Raw genomic sequence first — 21,348 nt, forward strand, 5'->3', positions numbered from 1 at the left:
CTACAGTTCCTAGTAGGGTATTAACGAGTAAAACGAATCTTTGAGCAAGACTCTAGCGCAAAAGTAATCATACATGTAATCTTTTCGACCCTATATTATACGATCTTACTTTCCTTTTTATGCTATTTCTTACCGTTTTTCTTTCATTTTTAACTTTAGAGTCAATCTCATAACAGCCAACAAGTAACAATAGACAATCACAAACAAACCAGACAATCACAATACAAACAAGTCATAGATCACAACAACAAGAATTCAAGCACAACACAAAGTCACAAAGAATATGCTACAAACAATCATGATGCATGTCTGTCCTACGCAGGCCATAAGCTCACGATTGGTTTATATTCCACAACCCAATATTACCTAAGAACTAGTACCAGATATGACTTCTCAATTGCGTCATTCCGTGTATATGTGTTGACGTGGTTATAAAGTACCACCAATTTGTGACCACATGCAATCATCGCAAAGCTTGACGCGATAATATACGCCCAATGAAAAACAATTATTTATCAATCTGTGGGAGTTTTCGGGATCAATAATTAATCAGTTTATGGGTTTTTCCACATTTAAACAATCAATAGTTAGTGGGTGGGATAAAACCCCAATCCCCACGTTTATACAGTTCGTGCGTTGAGCAAGTGGGACTAAACCCTTAGCCTTATTAGGCAAATATTTAATCATCTAGTTTGCTTTTACTGTTCTCTATCTCCTTCTCAATTTTAATCATCAGTTTTCTGTTTTCATTACTCAATTTTCCTTTTTCAGTTCTCTTTCTCAATCAATCTTTAAGTTCTTAGTTTTTTCTTTTTGTTTTTTCATACTTCACGTACTCTTTCTCTTTCTTCTTTATGTATCTTAGTTAGTCTTTTATCACTTTTCTTACCTCACCCTAAATATTTTATGAAGAGAACCTGAACCTCTAAGTTCCTAGCCTTAAATTACCTTTTTATGTCTTTTATTAGAAATTATCATTTCATCCCTAATCTTTTCTCAATTTTACTATTATCTCCCTAGCTTTTATTTTTTTATATTTATGTCCTAAAACTTTCATCTATTTATATTTTAGTCCTTAAACTTTTACTTATTTATACTTTAATCCCTAACCTTTTTTCATATTTATATTTTTATCCTTACACATTTACTTAATTATCTTTTTACCCCTATATTTATACTTAATTATCTTTTTATCTCTATACTTTTACTTAATTACCTTCTTACAGCTAAGAATTCGGTTTGACCATTTTACTTTTATATATTTTGTTAATTGACCAAAATATCTTTATACCTCCAAGTTATCATTTTAATCTCAATCTTTTACCAAAAGACTACTTTATCCTCATTAACATTTTACCTTAATACCCTCCTCTCTTAGCCGAAGTGCTCTCTCTCCTTTACCACATAATTTTCCTTCTATTTTTCTTAAATCATGATAATTTTCTTAAGCTTTTCTTTGATTTTTTAAAGCATTTTTATTTTCATGTTTCAACCTTCAAATTCATGCCAAACATAACATTAAACAAGCTTAGTAACAAGTTCTTTACAAGTGCAAACAAATTTAGTCATGGTACTTCTAAAGAATATCTATTTTCTAAGCATGTAAACAACATATAAACACTGCCAAACAACCATTTAAATATTCAATTTTAATAACCAATCATCAATTTATGAATCACACATCAAACATACACTCTTCACATAATTAATTCAACCACACCCTTATCTCTTTCTTAAGCTCATAACTGGTTCTCTCTAGGAGCTTCCAACCTCACTTTCTTTCCTAGTTTACAATCAAAGATAACTTTTAGTCCAAAAAAATCATGAAAGTCAAACATTCATCAACAAAACAAGAAAACTTTTTTCACCTTTTCAAGATGAAATTGATCATTTCTTATTCCACAAGACTTTTAGATATGATTTTCTAAGCAAAAACATAAAAAACATCAAGCTTCTTCCATGAGTTCATCATGGCCGAAAATTCAAAAGTAAAAACAAGGATCATATATCAATATACCTTGATAAAATTGATATGAGGATGAAGAGGAGATCAAGAAAAACACTTTAATCGGTTTAGATTTTTTAAAAGGATTTTAGTTCACAAGGTGGAGGTATGTACTTGAGTTTCTCTCTTGAATTTTTGTGGAAAGGAAGAAGGAAATGAAGGAGGAGATGGCTGAAAGGAGGGGTCATGGCTTTAAATGGTGAGTCATAAGGTAGTTTAATGATAAAAATATCATTTGAAAAATAATTACCAAAGTTAGATGTATTAGATTATATGTATTTACTTTATTAGAATAATCTTATAAGCTACTGGTATATATAATACTAATAACATGATTATCTCGACTATAAAATATCTATGAGGATGTCACTTCAACTCAAGTTGTAGTCTTTTATGTATGTTTGAAGCAAAAATTTAAGTTCTTGAAAATTTGACTACTAATGGATCTACATATTCTCAACGCGGTGATGCTACTTATGCTCTTAAATCTTTATTACATCTGATTTTGTTTTTATTTTGTATATGATGAAAGAAATCATGGGAATTACTGATAAACTTTGTCAAGCATTACAACAAAAATCTCAAAATATTTTGAATGTTATGCATCTGGTTTCTAGTAGAAAGTCATTGATTCAACAGTTAAGAGATGGTAGTTGGAGAGTACTTTTGAAGAAAGTTAGTTCTTTCTGTAATGATCATGCTATTTAGATACCTGATATGGGTACTTCTTTTAGTGACATAATTCGATATCGTCGTAAAAAGGATGTTGTCACTGTTGAATACCATTATCATGTTGACATTTTTACTTGTGATAGATTTTCAATTGAAAAAGCTAAATAATAGATTTAGTGAGCAAGCAACTGAGCTTCTCATGTTAAGTACATCTTTAGATTCTAAAGATGCTTTCAAGTCATTCAGTATTTGCAACATATGCAATCTTGCAAAGAATTTCTATTCTTTAGATGTTTTTTAGTAAGAAAAGATTCAATTAGATTATGAGTTACAACACTATAAATTTAATGTAGTTAAAGTTTCAGATTTTTAGAATTTGTCTATTATTGTTGAATTGTGTAAAAAATTGACAGAGACAAAAAAAATTAAATATCTATTATTTAATTGATAGATTAATTCGTTTTTTTTATTCTTTTTGTGACAACAACAACAACTGAATGAACTTTTTAAGCTATGAAAATTATTAAAACAAAGCTTCAAAACAAGATGGAAGACGAATCTTTAGCAGATTATATGATTGTATATATTAAAAAAGAGATTGTTTCAAAATTCATTTTAGAGATGATAATTGATGATTTTAGTTCTATGAAACATTATCTAACAAATTTAAAAATACCAAAATATTAAAGTGTGTAATTAAATATTAACTTTTATATAATATAATTATTCTTTTGATATATACGCTATAAATTATATTTTATTAATTTTTTGTTATATTATATTTAAATTTATTTTATATTTAATTTGGTCCCTTCTGATAAAATTTTTAATTCTGCCACTGCTAGCATTATTTTTATTAGAATGGGCTTGTAATCATTAGCAATTGTCAATAGGCAATAGCCCAATACATATTACAGATTTTAGTTAACAAGTTTTTGCAACTCTACAACATATCTTCTTTTTATCTAACATAATATACCAAAAACACATAATATTATTTATTATTACTATTTTTTTTAAAGAAAACTTACAGAGGCCATGGCCCCTTGGGTCCCGCCATAAATCTGACACTGCTCACCGAAGAAATACCAAAAGAGCAATGCTAGGGGGCCAGCAATTTTTGTGATTGTTAGCCATCAACTAGCCATCAATGATGATTTGATGGTGTGAGATTGATGTGAGATTTCATCCAATGGCTCACTTTTCTCTGCTGGTTACATGCTGGCCAAAATTCAATAAAACTGCTGGCCCCCTAGACTTTTCCATACCAAAAAATATCTTTTTTCATCTTCCTGATTTGTGGTGGTTGGACTTATCTTACAATTGGCTCTCTGGTAAACTTCCAATCAGTTTGTTTAATTATTGTAATCAACTGAAAATTCTATACTTGTTTGGCAATAGCTTCGGTGGAAGCATACCACGTGTGATTGCAAACTTGACCCAACTCAAAGAAATCTTTCTTTGTGATAACCAATTTCAAGGTATGATATATATGGGCTTCACAAATCATATAATATCATATGCCTATTCTTTAATAGAGAGTTTTTAGTTAGTGAAATTTCCACTTGTCTTAAAGGACCGTGATTCACGATAAGTATTCATATTGTGTTATCTCTCGTGGTAGTTTATTCATACTCCATCTTCTTCGACAGCAACAATTCTTTTTATTATCTTTTTACGTCTTCTTTAAATTGGTCTTTTTCTCTAGTTTTTATTTCTTAATTTAATTTTCTTCCTTTCTCTTCTGATATGCTTTTTCTATAACCTCCCTCACTCTCCAATTCTCTTCTCTATCCTTTATCAGTACCGTAAATTCCTTTGTCCTTATTCATTTATTCGTTTTCTCTTCTTTTCATTTCTATCAGTTTGGCAAATTTTAATGTTTCAAAATTTAAATTTTGAATTAAAAGTTAATTTAAACTAAATATTCACTTCCATTATACTACAGAAGATGATTTTCTTTTTTACAATTTTTTCTTTTCTCCAAGCCCTGAAGGTCAACCACGATCCCTCCCCCTAGTTGATGAAGCGGTCATGCATTATCTGACATGTGGACGTCTCAGCTGCACGAGCTCTTCCTTGCAGTGGTGAACGCGACTGTGACGATGGTACAGGTTATGTTGATTCAGGAGGTAGCGACGACTATGGATTTCACCTGCATCTGAATTCATTGGTCGAGTCACGCATCTTCCTTCTTTTTTTTTAACAAAATCATATTCTTCAATTATCCATCTCTTTCTCTTTGGTATCTTGCTTTTAAGTTAATTTTTTCATTTTTTTTATGTGGTGATGGTGGGTACAGAGAAGAAGTAGTAAAAAAGTAGATTGATGGAAGGAACTGAGTGATAGACAAGAGAGCACATGTAGCGAAACTAAAAAAATAAAGAACACAACAACAGTGGTCAATCGCAGATTGATGAGATTTATTTATTTCCTGTTATCGTTTTTCTTCTTTGATATAAAATTTCTAAGTAATGTAGCATAAATTATAAATTTTTCCTTTACTCATTCCTTAGTATTGTCTATGGATTCTATTCGAACTACCTACTCAATATATATTTCATATACCATGCAATTTTACACTGGCCGCAATGATTGAAATTTTCCGTTTTCATTCAATTTTCTTGATGGACAAAATGAAAATGATTTCTAAAAGTATTTATACTTCAATCGGGGATTAATGAAATGTGAATTAATAGTGCCTTCTTACGAGTAGTCCTATTTAATACGACCACTTTGCTATTAGAATATTTATTTTTATAATTAAATCATAACATATATTGTAATTATCAGTTTATGGCCAAAATATTAATTTATTTTTTCTTCATACTGATTTTTCATGTGCATTATTATATCTAATAGCTTATGTTTTCATATTTTTATTATACAAAATTTTTTAATAATTACGTTAATCAAATAAATATTTTATGTTTTATTTATTTCTAATGACACTCAAATAATAGTTAAGCTAATTTTTTTCCATAAGAGTTATACGGAAATTTAATTTTTTTTTTTAACACTGGTGCATGGCACGGACACTACACTAGTAAAATATATCATTTTCTCTATGAACACCATCTATGGACATAAATTTTGAAAAGGAAACAAAAAGAAAAAGAGAGTAATGGGAGCAAATGAGTCGAACACCAATAAAACTCAAGTTAGTCGATGATTTGTTTGTTTAGAAATTAACTTTCCTTATATTATTTAAAGAAAGGACAAATATGTTTTTAACTTTTTTTTGCGGATATTTTTGTCCTTAATTATTAAAAAATATTTTTAAATTTCTAACATTTTTAAAAGTTGGACGGATTAGTCCTTCCGTCTAAATGCCTCCGTCAGACCCAACGAAAAAGTCTGACGTGACCCCGTAATGCTTGTCACGCATATGCGTGGGTCACGCGTACGCGTCGCCATGAATTCTCCACTTTGCATGCTTTTTTTCCATTTCTTTCAAGTCATTCTTGCCTTCAAAACTTTAAATCACTCAAACAAATAGATTAAGGCATCGAATGGGAGAAAAGTAAATTAATTCAGCAATTTAATAGTCTAGAAAGCATGTTTTCAATCATTAAGCACAATTAAGAGAAATTCACAAAACCATGCTATTTTAGTGAATAAATTTGGAAAAAGTTGATAAAATCTACCAAATTCAATACAATATAAACTATAAAATTGTGGTTCATCAACTTTCTCACACATAAACATTAGCATGTCATCATACTAAACTCTTGTGGTTCATCAACTAATATGCAAAATGCGTCTACCTACTTGGTTAAAAATGAATCAATCTCCAAGAATATATATGAACAAGTACGGCTAAGATAGTATGATGATTTATGAATTTCACTAATTCAAATCTCAAAATGAAGTATAAATATACTTGCAAAAAGAAAGCTCATGAAAGTAAGGAACAAGAGATTGAGCATTGAACCCTCACCGGAAGTGTTTGCACTCTAATTTCTCTAGTGTTTGAAGGTCGATTCTCTCAATTCTCTACTAATCTTGCTTTCTAAGGCTTGCTCTTCTTCTACTAAGCAACATATATTCAATGCATGGATACACATATCAAGAGGTCTTTTCAAGGGTTGTAATGGGGTTAGGGCTAAATTTAATTTATTTTTCTCTCATTCAATGCCTTAATATGTTTGTTTGAGTGATTTAATGTTTTGAATGCAAGAATGACTTGAAAGAAATGGGAAAAAAAACATGCAAAGTGGAGAATTCATGAAAAAATGAGGATTTGCTGAATTTATGGCGACGCGTACGCGTGTGTGAGGGAAGTTTGCCAGGCGACGCGTACACGTGACTCACGAGTATGCGTGACAAGCATTACAGGAGCCACGTCAGACTTTTTCATTGGGTATGACGGAGGCATTTGGACGGAGGGACTGATCCGTCCAACTTTTAAGAACTACGTCAGGGACTTAAAAGTATTTTTCAATTGTTAGGGACAAAAATGTCCGCGGAAAAAAAGGTTAGGGACCTATTTGTCCTTTACTCTATTATTTATATTTTATTTTTGACTTATTATTCATAGAGAAGAATGATGGAAGACCAGTAAAATTTATTGTTTTTATTCTGCAGTTAGTCAACTATATTTAAAAATATGGGTTAAAAATAGAAAAATTCTTGGGAGACGGTAGTTTTTAGTAATTTTGATCATTATTTGACCAGTACAAATACTAAATTGTCTTCAACAAACATATTTTACTAATTTATGTGTGTAAATTCTAAAAAATATAAGTATAAATCGTATTAATTATATGTATAAACTATATATTTTTTTGTGTATAAACTCTTGTAAATATGATATAAATTATTATTGGTAATGTACTAATCTAAAATAATAATATTTAACGGTCATATAGTATTGTTCTATGTTTATACATTCTGGTGGATTTTTGAGTTTTTTTATTTATAAATATTATTTTTTCATTTAATTAAAAAATATTAAAACAATTAATGGACTTACTTACAAAAAATAAAATTAAGTATTTACTCCGGGAGATAAATTGTAATGATCAAAATACTACATAAAATAAATATTTAACTGATTTAAAAATGTTAAAAAAAACTAAACATTATATATATTCTCAAACTTTTAGACTTTTTAAGAGGTTATTTGTTATTAGAATTTTTTTAATTTTCAACTACCATATAAATAGTTATTTATCCGTTCAAAATATATAGGTATGGTCCAAGTAATATTTTAGATATGTACATTGATATATTATAGTTGAGATATCCAAACCTCAAAAGACGAAAGTCTAATCCTATTGTTCATGTATTAGCAGGGGAACTACCAAATGAGATCAGCAATCTACATAATCTAGAGTACCTGATTGCTGCATTTGCCAACCTTAATGGGAAGATCCCACCATCAATTTTTAATCTTCTACCATAAAGGAAATTAATCTTGTTGGAATCATCTATCAGGTAGTCTCCCAACAAATTTTGGTTCTATGTTACCAAAACTTGAGACGTTACTAATAGGCCTAAATTATCTTAATGGAAGGCGTACGAATCATTTGTGCAATGCCTCGATGCTCATTGTAATAATTTGTCAGAAAATTCATTTTTTGGGTACATACCTAACATGTTTGGAAATCTAAGGAATCTAGAAACGTTCAACCTTGATGCAAATAATTTCATATTTAATTGATATCTTGGTATTTTTAGTGATATTTATATATCTTAAAGTAAGTTTTTTATGTTTAATTTAAGGCTCTTATGTTCTAAGTAAAGTTTCTATTAGTAGTCATATATTTAGAATTGTTTTAGAATTATTATGTATTTAGGATTATTCTTTAAAAAAAATAAAAAGATGAGAAGCAAACAAAGAAGACACAAGATTGAACTCTCAAAAAAATAGGCACAACGCTCAAGTAGATTTATGAAAACGGGAGCCGAGCATCCAAAAGTCACTAAGTACAGTGAAAACTATTTTATGGGACCTAGCGTCTTCGAAGACCATTCCACCTCCTGGTGGTCCAAAAATGCATTGACATTTATGGATAGCAAACGAGGAAGCCCACCCCGACCTGTCCCTACCAAAAAACCAGCCTGCCCCACCCAGCTTATTAAGCGGTCCTGAAATCTCATCCCGTTCCACCTAAGGGCGGGTTGGCGGGCCAAGCCTGCTAGAACTCCTTTTTTTATTATTAAATATTAAACAATATATATAATTTCACAAATATTTTAATAAATTTATAAGCTTTAAAGATATAAAAAAATTATACTTTCTAAATTCACAAACATTAAAATCTTTAAAATTATAAATATGTAATAAACATAATCATAAACCAAGTTTTTTGAAATAAAATAATAAAATCAACATTGTCTAAAGTAAAATAAAATATTGTCCAAAACATATAATTAAACATAATCAATCAAACATAAAATATATTCCAAAACACTAAATTAGAACATCTTCATAAAATGTCTCTAGCAAAAAAAATGCCCTGGGCCCGTCGGGGAGGCCCGCCCCGCCTTGCCAAAACCTGAGGTTTAAGCAGGCTTTCGAAGTGTGGCGGTCACAATTTTCAGCCCAGCCTACCTTTTTTGGCGGGTTACGCAGGCCGATCCGACAGGTTCCGACCCAATGGGTTTAGACCCCTTTGCCACCCCTATTAGCATCCAGCACTAAATGTCCAAGTTTGCCGCCAATGTCAAAGCCTAGTGCCAGACCCAAAATCCTCTTCTAGGACATTTTTTATTTAAGTGAACACATAACCCAGTCCCTGTCCTTTTTTTATGGACATTGCGACCCTTGTCCAAAAAAAAGGGACAAATCGGTCCCTATCCCATACTTCTGTGAGACGTTCCGGTCCTTCCGTCATCTCTCTTGACCAAAATAGATGAAAATTGCCTACATGTTAGTTAACGTTGCTGAGTTGGAGGTTAACACTTTATTAAGTTATACGTTGGCCGTTAGAAAATAGACAGTGATCGATCTGCCCGCCTTTAGAGACCTAAAATTATGTCATTTTGTTGGAGTGAGACGTTGCGTCTTGATTGAATAAGGGAACGTGACGTTGGGGTTTCCATATAAGCCCCCTGTGTTGCTCCGGTAATTACTAGAAAACTCTAGTAGAGCAAGAGTCGTCCCCTTGTAGTGATCGTTGACCTCTCGAAGTTGGGGCAACGTGCTGACAGTGTTGCTAACAAGGTTGCTAACTGACTCCACATATTGTTGTTGATGGTGGTTGGATAGTGTGGTTGACGGAGTTTGGTTGAAGCCTGGATGGAGATTGCACGACGTTTGCGACGTGCTAGGTTAGTGTGGTCCTTCCATTACTTTTTCAAATGTGTGTTATCATTTTTAATAATTTTGACATGTTTTGGCATGTACATTGTGTGTGGTCCAAGAAGAAGAGAAATAATAAACAACGTGACTGTAGGATAATAAATTTCTGAAAATCTAAGAATTGTTTTGGTTTTTGGTACTGTAAGTAGAACTTTAATGTTAGAATGCACATATGAAGATGGATTTCCACTGTAAATAGAAATTGAATTAGGGTTTCTAATTTAGAAGTGAAATTGAAATAGAGTCAAATTAAATTTGTATGCTAGCTTCTGCTTTAATGTATGTATTATATTATACTACAGATGTCTAAATCTTTCGTTGTTCCCATGTTTCATCACGGGAGAAAGTTTGTGAGAGACAGTGGGGGATATATGAGTTATGTGGATGGTAAAATGAAGAGGTTCCCACCAATGGATTTGGATTATGTGAATTTTTTCGATTTGTTTTTTTTTTTATTTAAGGAGTTGGGGTATATTTAGTATAAGGAGATGTATTGGTATGATATATTGGCCCCTGACATGAAGTTTGGGCTTCATCCCATTAAGGGTGATCATGAGATTAATGAGATGATGGAGAACAAACTCAAGAACAGGGACAATGAGGACTAAAGAGTTTTACATTTATTTTAACCATCCTGTAGATATGCTAGAGGAGGTAGGTGATAGCTTGGCATCTGAAAGTGTTGTTTTGAGTGATTCATCATCAAGTTCTGGTGACGGATATGAAAGTGTCGAGGATGAGGCATGGAAACCACCTCCAACTGGTTATGAGGAGGACTCTGACACTAGTTCTGATGAGAGAGTGCTTAAGAAGGAGAAAGATAAGAAGTCTACTCCAAAAAAAGTTGTAACCCAAAGCAAGAAGAAAGGTAATGACAATGACATCTCTCCTAGTACTGCTAAGAGGCTGGCCTCAAGGAAGTATTTTGGTGTGAGGAGGAAGCATATATTGAAGGATGGAAGCAAGGATAAAAGTGGGCCTCATTCAGCTGATGTAGGCCCAAGCAAGGAGCAAAGTAGTGACCCTGTAGATGGTGGGCTATGTTCTGGATCCAACATTGACCTAAACAATTTAGAAAACGATAGTGACTATGATTGGCCCTATGAATACGAAAGTGAAGCCTTCAACAGTCCAATTTCTAGTGATGATAAGGGGAGGACAGCATATGACTCAAATAATGAAGACATTGAGTATGGTGAAGTGGAGTTTAAGGTTGACAGATATTTCTTACAATGTAGGTATTCAAACAAACTCTGAAAGACTATTTTATTTATAAGGGTAAGGATGTTATATACATTAAGAATGAGAAGCAAAGAGTAAGGGCTATGGTGCACGAAATTGTGATCACTACAACTTCGCACAACTAACCAGCAAGTGCACTGGGTCGTCCAAGTAATAAACCTTACGCGAGTAAGGGTCGATCCCACGGAAATTGTTGGTATGAAGCAAGCTATGGTCACCTTGTAAATCTTAGTCAGGCAGACTCAAATGGGTATAGTGATATACGAATAAAGCATAAAGATAAAGATAGAGGTACTTATGTAATTCATTGGTAGGAACTTCAGATAAGCGTATGAAGATGCCTTCCCTTCCGTCTCTCTGCTTTCCTACTGTCTTCATCCAATCCTTCTTACTCCTTTCCATGGCAAGCTTATGCAAGGGTTTCACCGTTGTCAGTGGCTACCTCCCATCCTCTCAGTGGAAATGTTCAACGCACTCTGTCACGGCACGGCTATCCATCTGTCGGTTCTCGATTAGGCCGGAATAGAATCCAGTGATTCTTTTGCGTCTGTCACTAACGCCCCGCCTTCAGGAGTTTGAAGCACGTCACAGTCATTCAATCATTGAATCCTACTCAGAATACCACAGACAAGGTTAGACCTTCCGGATTCTCTTGAATGCCGCCATCAGTTCTTGCCTATACCACGAAGACTCTGATCTCACGGAATGGCTGGCTCGTTTGTCAGGCGAGCACTCGGTTGCCAGGCGATCAACCATGCATTGTGTATCAGGAATCCAAGAGATATTCACCCAATCTAAGGTAGAACGGAGGTGGTTGTCAGTCACACGTTCATAGGTGAGAATGATGAGTGTCACGGATCATCACATTCATCAAGTTGAAGAACAAGTGATATCTTGGACAAAGAACAAGCGGAATTGAATAGAAGAACAATAGTAATTGCATTAATACTCGAGGTACAGCAGAGCTCCACACCTTAATCTATGGTGTGTAGAAACTCCACCGTTGAAAATACATAAGAACAAGGTCTAGGCATGGCCGAATGGCCAGCCTCCCAATGATCTAAGATAGCATAAAATGAAGATAGCTACCCAGATATCTCAATACAATAGTAAAAGGTCCTACTTATAGAAAACTAGTAGCCTAGGGTGTACAGAGATGAGTAAATGACATAAAAATCCACTTCCGGGCCCACTTGGTGTGTGCTTGGGCTGAGCAATAAAGCAATTTCGTGTAGAGACTCTTCTTGGAGTTAAACGCCAGCTTTTATGCCAGTTTGGGCGTTTAACTCCCATTTAGGTGCCAGTTCCGACGTTTAACGCTGGAATTTCTGAGGGTGACTTTGAACGCCGGTTTGGGCCATCAAATCTTGGGCAAAGTATGGACTATTATATATTGCTGGAAAGCCCAGGATGTCTACTTTCCAACGCCGTTGAGAGCGCGCCAATTGGGCTTCTGTAGCTCCAGAAAATCTACTTCGAGTACAGGGAGGTCAGAGTCCAACAGCATCTGCAGTCCTTTTCAGTCTCTGAATCAGATTTTTGCTCAGGTCCCTCAATTTCAGCCAGAAAATACCTGAAATCACAGAAAAACACACAAACTCATAGTAAAGTCCAGAAAAGTGAATTTTAACTAAAAACTAATAAAAAGTATACTAAAAACTAACTAAAACTACTAAAAACATTCTAAAAACAATGCCAAAAAGCGTATAAATTATCCGCTCATCACAACACCAAACTTAAATTGTTGCTTGTTCCCAAGCAACTGAAAATCAAATAAGATAAAAAGAAGAGAATATACTATAGACTCCAAATTATCAATGAAACTTAGCTCCAAATTAGATGAGCGGGACTAGTAGCTTTTTGCCTCTGAACAGTTTTGGCATCTCACTTTATCCTTTGAAATTCAGAATGATTGGCTTCTTTAGGAACTCAAAATCCAGATAGTGTTATTGATTCTCCTAGTTAAGTATGATGATTCTTGAACACAGCTACTTATTGAGTCTTGGCCGTGGCCCAAAGCACTCTGTCTTCCAGTATTACCACCGGATACATACATGCCACAGACACATAATTGGGTGAACCTTTTCAGATTGTGACTCAGCTTTGCTAGAGTCCCCAATTAGAGGTGTCCAGGGTTCTTAAGCACACTCTTTTTGCCTTGGATCACAACTTTATTTCTTTCTTTTTCTTTTCTTTTTCTTTCTCCCCCTTTTTTTTTCGTTTTTCTCCTTTTTTTTTTGTATTCACTGCTTTTTCTTGCTTCAAGAATCATTTTTATGATTTTTCAGATCCTCAGTAACATGTCTCCTTTTTCATCATTCTTTCAAGAGCCAACAATTTTAACATTCATGAATAACAAATTCAAAAGACATATGCACTGTTCAAGCATACATTCAGAAAACAAAAAGTATTGCCACCACATCAAACTAATTAAGCTAGTTTTAAAGATGAATTCGAAATCCTGTACTTCTTGTTCTTTTGTGATAAAAACAGTTTTCATTTAAGAAAGGTGATGGATTCATAGGACATTCATAACTTTAAGGCATAGACACTAAGACATTAATGATCATAAGACACAAACATGGACAAACATAAGCATAAATTTTCGAAAAACATAAAAATAAAGAACAAGGAGATTAAAGAACGGGTCCACCTTAGTGATGGCGGCTTGTTCTTCCTCTTGAAGATCCTATGGAGTGCTTGAGCTCCTCAATGTCTCTTCCTTGTCTTTGTTGCTCCTCTCTCATGATCCTTTGATCTTCTCTAATTTCATGGAGGATGATGGAGTGTTCTTGATGCTCCACCCTTAGTTGTCCCATGTTGGAACTCAATTCTCCTAGGGAGGTGTTTAGTTGCTCCCAATAGTTTTGTGGAGGAAAGTGCATCCCTTGAGGAATCTCAGGGATCTCATGATGAGTGGGGTCTCTTGTGTGCTCCATCCTCTTCTTAGTGATGGGCTTGTCCTCATCAATAGGGATGTCTCCCTCTATGTCAACTCCAACTGAATAACAGAGGTGACAAATGAGATGAGGAAAGGCTAACCTTGCCAAGGTAGAGGACTTGTCCGCCACCTTATAAAGCTCTTGAGCTATAACCTCATGAACTTCTATTTCTTCTCCAATCATGATGCTATGAATCATGATAGCCCAGTCTATGGTAACTTCGGACCGGTTGCTAGTGGGAATGATTGAGCGTTGGATGAACTCCAACCATCCTCTAGCTACGGGCTTGAGGTCATGCCTTCTCAATTGAACCGGCTTCCCTCTTGAATCTCTCTTCCATTGGGCGCCCTCTTCACATATGACTGTGAGGACTTGGTCCAACCTTTGATCAAAGTTGACCCTTCTAGTGTAAGGGTGTTCATCTCCTTGCATCATGGGCAAATTGAATGCCAACCTTACACTTTCCGGACTAAAATCCAAGTATTTCCCCCGAACCATAGTAAGATAATTCTTTGGATTCGGGTTCACACTTTGATCATGGTTCTTGGTGATCCATGCATTGGCATAGAACTCTTGAACCATCAAGATTCCGACTTGTTGAATGGGGTTGGTAAGGACTTCCCAACCTCTTCTTCGGATCTCATGTCGGATCTCCGGATATTCACTCTTTTTGAGTGAAAAAAGGACCTCGAGGATCACCTTCTTCAAGGCCACAACTTCATAGAAGTGGTCTTGATGCACCCTTGAGATGAATCTCTCCATCTCCCATGACTCAGAGGTAGAAGCTTTTGCCTTCCCTTTCCTCTTTCTAGAGGTTTCTCCGGCCTTGGATGCCATAAATGGTTATGGAAAAACGAAAAAGCAACGCTTTTACCACACCAAACTTAAAAGGTTTGCTCGTCCTCGAGCAAAAAGAAAGAAGAGAGTAGAAGAAGAAGAAATGAGGAAGAAGGGAATGGCTTTTGTTGTCGGCCAAAGAGGGGGAGAAGTGGTGTTTAGGTTGTGTGAAAATGAAGGGGTGAAGAAGGGTATATATAGGGGAGGGGGAAGGGTAAGGTTCGGTCAAGTGAGGGTGGGTTTGGGAGGGAAAGTGGTTTGAATTTGAATGGTGAGGTAGGTGGGGTTTTATGAAGGATGGATGTGAGTGGTGAAGAGGAAGATGAGATTTGATAGGTGAAGGGTTTTTGGGGAAGAGGTGTTGAGGTGATTGGTGAATGGGTGAAGAAGAGAGAGAGTGGTGGGGTTGGTGGGGATCCTGTGGGGTCCACAGATCCTGTGGTGTCAAGGAAAAGTCATCCCTGCACCAAATGGCATGCAAAATCACGTTTTGAGCCAATTCTGGCGTTAAACGCCGGGCTGGTGCCCATTTCTGGCGTTTAACGCCAGGTTCTTGCCCTTTTCTGGCGTTTAACGCCAGTCTGGTGCCCCTTTCTGGCGGTAAACGCCCAGAATGGTGCCAGACTGGGCGTTAAACGCCCACCTGCTAGCCTTACTGGCGTTTAAACGCCAGTAAGTTCTTCCTCCAGGGTGTGCTATTTTTCTTCCTGTTTTTCATTCTATTTTTGCTTTTTCAATTGATTTTGTGACTTCTCATGATCATCAACCTAAAAAAAAAACATAAAATAACAAAAGAAAATAGATAAAATATAGCATTGGGTTGCCTCCCAACAAGCGCTTCTTTAATGTCAGTAGCTTGACAGAGGGCTCTCATGGAGCCTCACATTTTCTCAGAGCAATGTTGGAACCTCCCAACACCAAACTTAGAGTTTGAATGTGGGGGTTCAACACCAAACTTAGAGTTTGGTTGTGGCCTCCCAACACCAAACTTAGAGTTTGACTGTGGGGGCTCTGTTTGACTCTGATTTGAGAGAAGCTCTTCATGCTTCCTCTCCATGGTGACAGAGGGATATCCTTGAGCCTTAAACACAAAGGATTCTTCATTCACTTGAATGATCAGTTCGCCTCTATCAACATCAATCACAGCCTTTGCTGTGGCTAGGAAGGGTCTGCCAAGGATGATGGTTTCATCCATGCACTTCCCAGTCTCTAGGACTATGAAATCAGCAGGGATGTAATGGTTTTCAATCTTCACCAAAACATCCTCTACAAGTCCATGAGCTTGTTTTCTTGAGTTGTCTGCCATCTCTAATGAGATTCTTGCAGCTTGCACCTCAAAGATCCCTAGCTTCTCCATTACAGAGAGAGGCATGAGGTTTACACTTGACCCTAAGTCACACAGAGCCTTCTTGAAGGTCATGGTGCCTATGGTATAAGGTATTAAAAACTTCCCAGGATCTTGTCTCTTTTGAGGTAATTTCTGCCTAGACAAGTCATCCAGTTCTTTGGTGAGCAAAGGGGGTTCATTCTCCCAAGTCTCATTTCCAAATAACTTGTCATTTAGCTTCATGATTGCTCCAAGGTATTTAGCAACTTGCTCTTCAGTGACATACTCATCCTCTTCAGAGGAAGAATACTCATCAGAGCTCATGAATGGCAGAAGTAAGTCCAATAGAATCTCTATGGTCTCATTTTGAGCCTCAGATTCCCATGGTTCCTCATTAGGGAACTCATTGGAGGTTAGTGCACGCCCATTGAGGTCTTCCTCAGTGGCGTTCACTTCCTTTCCTTCCTCTCCAAATTCGGCCATGTTGATGGCCTTGCACTCTCCTTTTGGATTTTCTTCTGTATTGCTTGGGAGAGTACTAGGAGGGAGTTCACTAACTTTCTTGCTCAGTTGTCCCACTTGTGCCTCCAAATTCCTAATGGAGGACCTTGTTTCAGTCATGAAACTTTGAGTGGTTTTGATTAGATCAGAGACCATGGTTGCTAAGTCAGAGTGGTTCTGCTTAGAATTCTCTGTCTGTTGCTGAGAAGATGATGGAAAAGGCTTGCCATTGCTAAACCTGTTTCTTCCACCATTATTGTTGTTGAAACCTTGTTGAGGTCTCTGTTGATCCTTCCATGAGAAATTTGGATGATTCCTCCATGAAGAATTATAGGTGTTTCCATAGGGTTCTCCTAGGTAATTCACCTCTTCCATTGAAGGGTTCTCAGGATCATACGCTTCTTCTTCAGATGAAGCATCCTTAGTACTGCTTGGTGCATTTTGCATTTCAGACAGACTTTGAGAAATCAAATTGACTTGTTGAGTCAATATTTTATTCTGAGCCAATATGGTATTCAGAGTATCAATCTCAAGAACTCCTTTCTTCTGACTAGTCCCATTGTTCACAGGATTTCTTTCAGAAGTGTACATGAATTGGTTATTTGCAACCATTTCAATTAGCTCTTGAGCTTTTGCAGGCGTCTTCTTCAGATGAAGAGATCCTCCAGCAGAGCTATCCAAAGACATCTTGGATAGTTCAGAGAGACCATCATAGAAAATACCTATGATGCTCCATTCAGAAAGCATGTCAGAAGGACATTTTCTGATCAATTGTTTGTATCTTTCCCAAGCTTCATAGAGGGATTCTCCTTCCTTCTGTCTGAAGGTCTGGACTTCCACTCTAAGCTTACTCAATTTTTGAGGTGGAAAGAACTTTGCCAAGAAGGCATTGACTAGCTTTTCCCAAGAGTCCAGGCTTTCTTTAGGTTGAGAGTCCAACCATGTCCTAGCTCTGTCTCTTACAGCAAAAGGGAATAGCATAATTCTGTAGACCTCAGGGTCAACCCCATTAGTCTTGACAGTGTCACAGATTTGCAAGAACTCAGCCAAAAACTGATGAGGATCTTCCAATGGAAGTCCATGGAACTTGCAATTCTGTTGCATTAGAGAAACTAATTGAGGCTTAAGCTCAAAGTTGTTTGCTCCAATGGCAGGGATAGAGATGCTTCTCCCATAGAAGTCGGGAGTAGGTGCAGTAAAGTCACCCAGCACCTTCCTTGCATTGTTTGCATTGTTGTTGTTTTCGGCTGCCATGTCTTCTTCTTTTCTGAAGGTTTCTGTTAGGTCCTTGGAGAGTTGTGCCTTAGCTTCTCTTAGCTTTCGCTTCAAGGTCCTTTCAGGTTCAGGGTCAGCTTCAACAAGAATGCCTTTGTCTTTGTTCCTGCTCATATGAAAGAGAACAGAACAAGAGAATGTGGAATCCTCTATGTCACAGTATAGAGATTCCTTGAGGTGTCAGAGGAACAGAAAAATAGAAGAAAGAGGTAGAAGAATTCGAACTTAATCAGATAGAGTTCGAATTGTACATTGAGAAGGAGTGGTACTCCATAAATAGAAGGATGTGGGAAGAGGGGAAGAGAATTTTCGAAAATTAATTAAAAAGTTTTTAAAAACATTTTGAAAAAAAAATTGATTGATTTTCGAAAACCAAGAGTGGGAAAGAAATCAAGTGATTTTTGAAAAAGATTTTGAATTTAGAAATTAAAAAGATATAATTGAAAACTAATGTGAAAAAGATATGATTAAAAAGATTTGATTGAAAAGTTATGGTTTTAAAAACATGTGATTGAGAAGATATGATTTGAAAACAATTTTAAAAAAAAAGATTTGATTTTAAAAATTAATGACTTGCCTAATAAGAAAAGATATGATTCAAACATTAAACCTTTCTCAACAGAAAAGGCAACATACTTGAAATGTTGAATCAAATCATTAATTGTTAGCAAGTATCTTTGAAAAAGGAAAGAAATTGATTTTGAAAACATTTGATTGAAAAGATATGATTTTGAAAAAGATTTGATTTTGAAAAACTTTGAAAACTTGAAAAAAATTTGATTTGAAAACAAAATCCTCCCCCTTGTGCCATCCTGGCGTTAAACGCCCAGAATGGTGCACATTCTGGCGTTTAACGCCCAATGCACTACCTTTTTGGGCGTTAAACGCCCAACCAGGCACCCTGGCTGGTGTTTAAACGCCAGTCTGTCCTTCTTAACTGGGCGTTTTGAATGCCCAGCTTTTTCTGTGTAATTCCTCTGCTGTATGTTCTGAATCTTTAATTCTCTGTATTATTGACTTGAGAAGACACAAATTAAAAATATTTTTGGATTTTTAATAATCAAAATGCAACTAAAATCAAATAACAATGCATGCAAGACACCAAACTTAGCAGTTTGTATACTACTGACACTGACAAAATGAGAATGCATATGGAGAACAACAAAACACTCAAGTCAAGAGAATTCAAAGATCAGAGTAAGAAATAATCAAGAATTACTTGAAGATCCTTAAGACACATGAATGAATGCATGCAATTGACACCAAACTTAAGATGAGACACTAGACTCAAACAAGAAACATAAAATATTTTTGGTTTTTATGATTTTGTAATTTTTTTGTGCTTTTTCGAAAATTATATGGAAAAGAAAATAAAGGTATCAAAAATTCTTAATGAGAATTCCAGGAATCATGCAATGTTAGTCTAAAGCTTTAGTCTAAAGAAATTAGACATGGCTAGCCAAGCTTCAGCAGGACATTGCATTCAAGAGCTAAATTGATGAGAATCAATCAGCTTTGGTGATGATAAGAACATCACCTTGAAACACTAGAATTCATTCTTAAGAACTCTGAAGAAAAATACCTAATCTAAGCAACAAGATGAACCGTCAGTTGTCCATACACAAAACAATCCCCGGCAACGGCGCCAAAAACTTGGTGCACGAAATTGTGATCACTACAACTTCGCACAACTAACCAGCAAGTGCACTGGGTTGTCCAAGTAATAAACCTTACGCGAGTAAGGGTCGATCCCACGGAGATTGTTGGTATGAAGCAAGCTATGGTCACCTTGTAAATCTTAGTCAGGCAGACTCAAATGGGTATAGTGATATACGAATAAAGCATAAAGATAAAGATAGAGGTACTTATGTAATTCATTGGTAGGAACTTCAGATAAGCGTATGAAGATGCCTTCCCTTCCGTCTCTCTGCTTTCCTACTGTCTTCATCCAATCCTTCTTACTCCTTTCCATGGCAAGCTTATGCAAGGGTTTCACCGTTGTCAGTGGCTACCTCCCATCCTCTTAGTGGAAATGTTCAACGCACCCTGTCACGGCACGGCTATCCATCTGTCGGTTCTCGATCAGGCCGGAATAGAATCCAGTGATTCTTTTGCGTCTGTCACTAACGCCCCGCCTTCAGGAGTTTGAAGCACGTCACAGTCATTCAATCATTGAATCCTACTCAGAATACCACAGACAAGGTTAGACCTTCCGGATTCTCTTGAATGCCGCCATCAGTTCTTGCCTATACCACGAAGACTCTGATCTCACGGAATGGCTGGCTCGTTTGTCAGGCGAGCACTCGGTTGCCAGGCGATCAACCATGCATTGTGTATCAGGAATCCAAGAGATATTCACCTAATCTAAGGTAGAACGGAGGTGGTTGTCAGTCACATGTTCATAGGTGAGAATGATGATGAGTGTCATGGATCATCACATTCATCAAGTTGAAGAACAAGTGATATCTTGGACAAAGAACAAGCGGAATTGAATAGAAGAACAATAGTAATTGCATTAATACTCGAGGTACAGCAGAGCTCCACACCTTAATCTATGGTGTGTAGAAACTCCACCGTTGAAAATACATAAGAACAAGGCCTAGGCATGGCCGAATGGCCAGCCTCCCAATGATCTAAGATAGCATAAAATGAAGATAGCTACCCAGATATCTCAATACAATAGTAAAAGGTCCTACTTATAGAAAACTAGTAGCCTAGGGTGTACAGAGATGAGTAAATGACATAAAAATCCACTTCCGGACCCACTTGGTGTGTGCTTGGGCTGAGCAATGAAGTAATTTCGTGTAGAGACTCTTCTTGGAGTTAAACGCCAGCTTTTATGCCAGTTTGGGCGTTTAACTCCCATTTAGGTGCCAGTTCCGGCGTTTAACGCTGGAATTTCTGGGGGTGACTTTGAACGCCGGTTTGGGCCATCAAATCTTGGGCAAAGTATGGACTATCATATATTGCTGGAAAGCCCAGGATGTCTACTTTCCAACTCCGTTAAGAGCGCGCCAATTGGGCTTCTGTAGCTCCAGAAAATCCACTTCGAGTGCAGGGAGGTCAGAATCCAACAGCATCTGCAGTCCTTTTCAGTCTCTGAATCAGATTTTTGCTCAGGTCCCTCAATTTCAGCCAGAAAATACCTGAAATCACAGAAAAACACACAAACTCATAGTAAAGTCCAGAAAAGTGAATTTTAACTAAAAACTAATAAAAAGTATACTAAAAACTAACT

The 21,348-nt window shown here is 36.1% G+C and overlaps 1 non-coding gene across 1 annotated transcript; it reads left to right on the forward strand.

The window, feature by feature from the left end:
* Nucleotides 1–17,576: 17,576 nt before the first annotated feature.
* On the forward strand, nucleotides 17,577–17,684 carry LOC130952816 (small nucleolar RNA R71). Its single transcript, XR_009074992.1, has one exon. It is a non-coding gene; the product is annotated as a small nucleolar RNA R71 (small nucleolar RNA).
* The last annotated feature ends 3,664 nt before the right edge of the window (nucleotides 17,685–21,348 follow it).

This window comes from Arachis stenosperma, chromosome 9 (assembly GCF_014773155.1).
Source record: "Arachis stenosperma cultivar V10309 chromosome 9, arast.V10309.gnm1.PFL2, whole genome shotgun sequence".
NCBI lineage: Eukaryota > Viridiplantae > Streptophyta > Magnoliopsida > Fabales > Fabaceae > Arachis > Arachis stenosperma.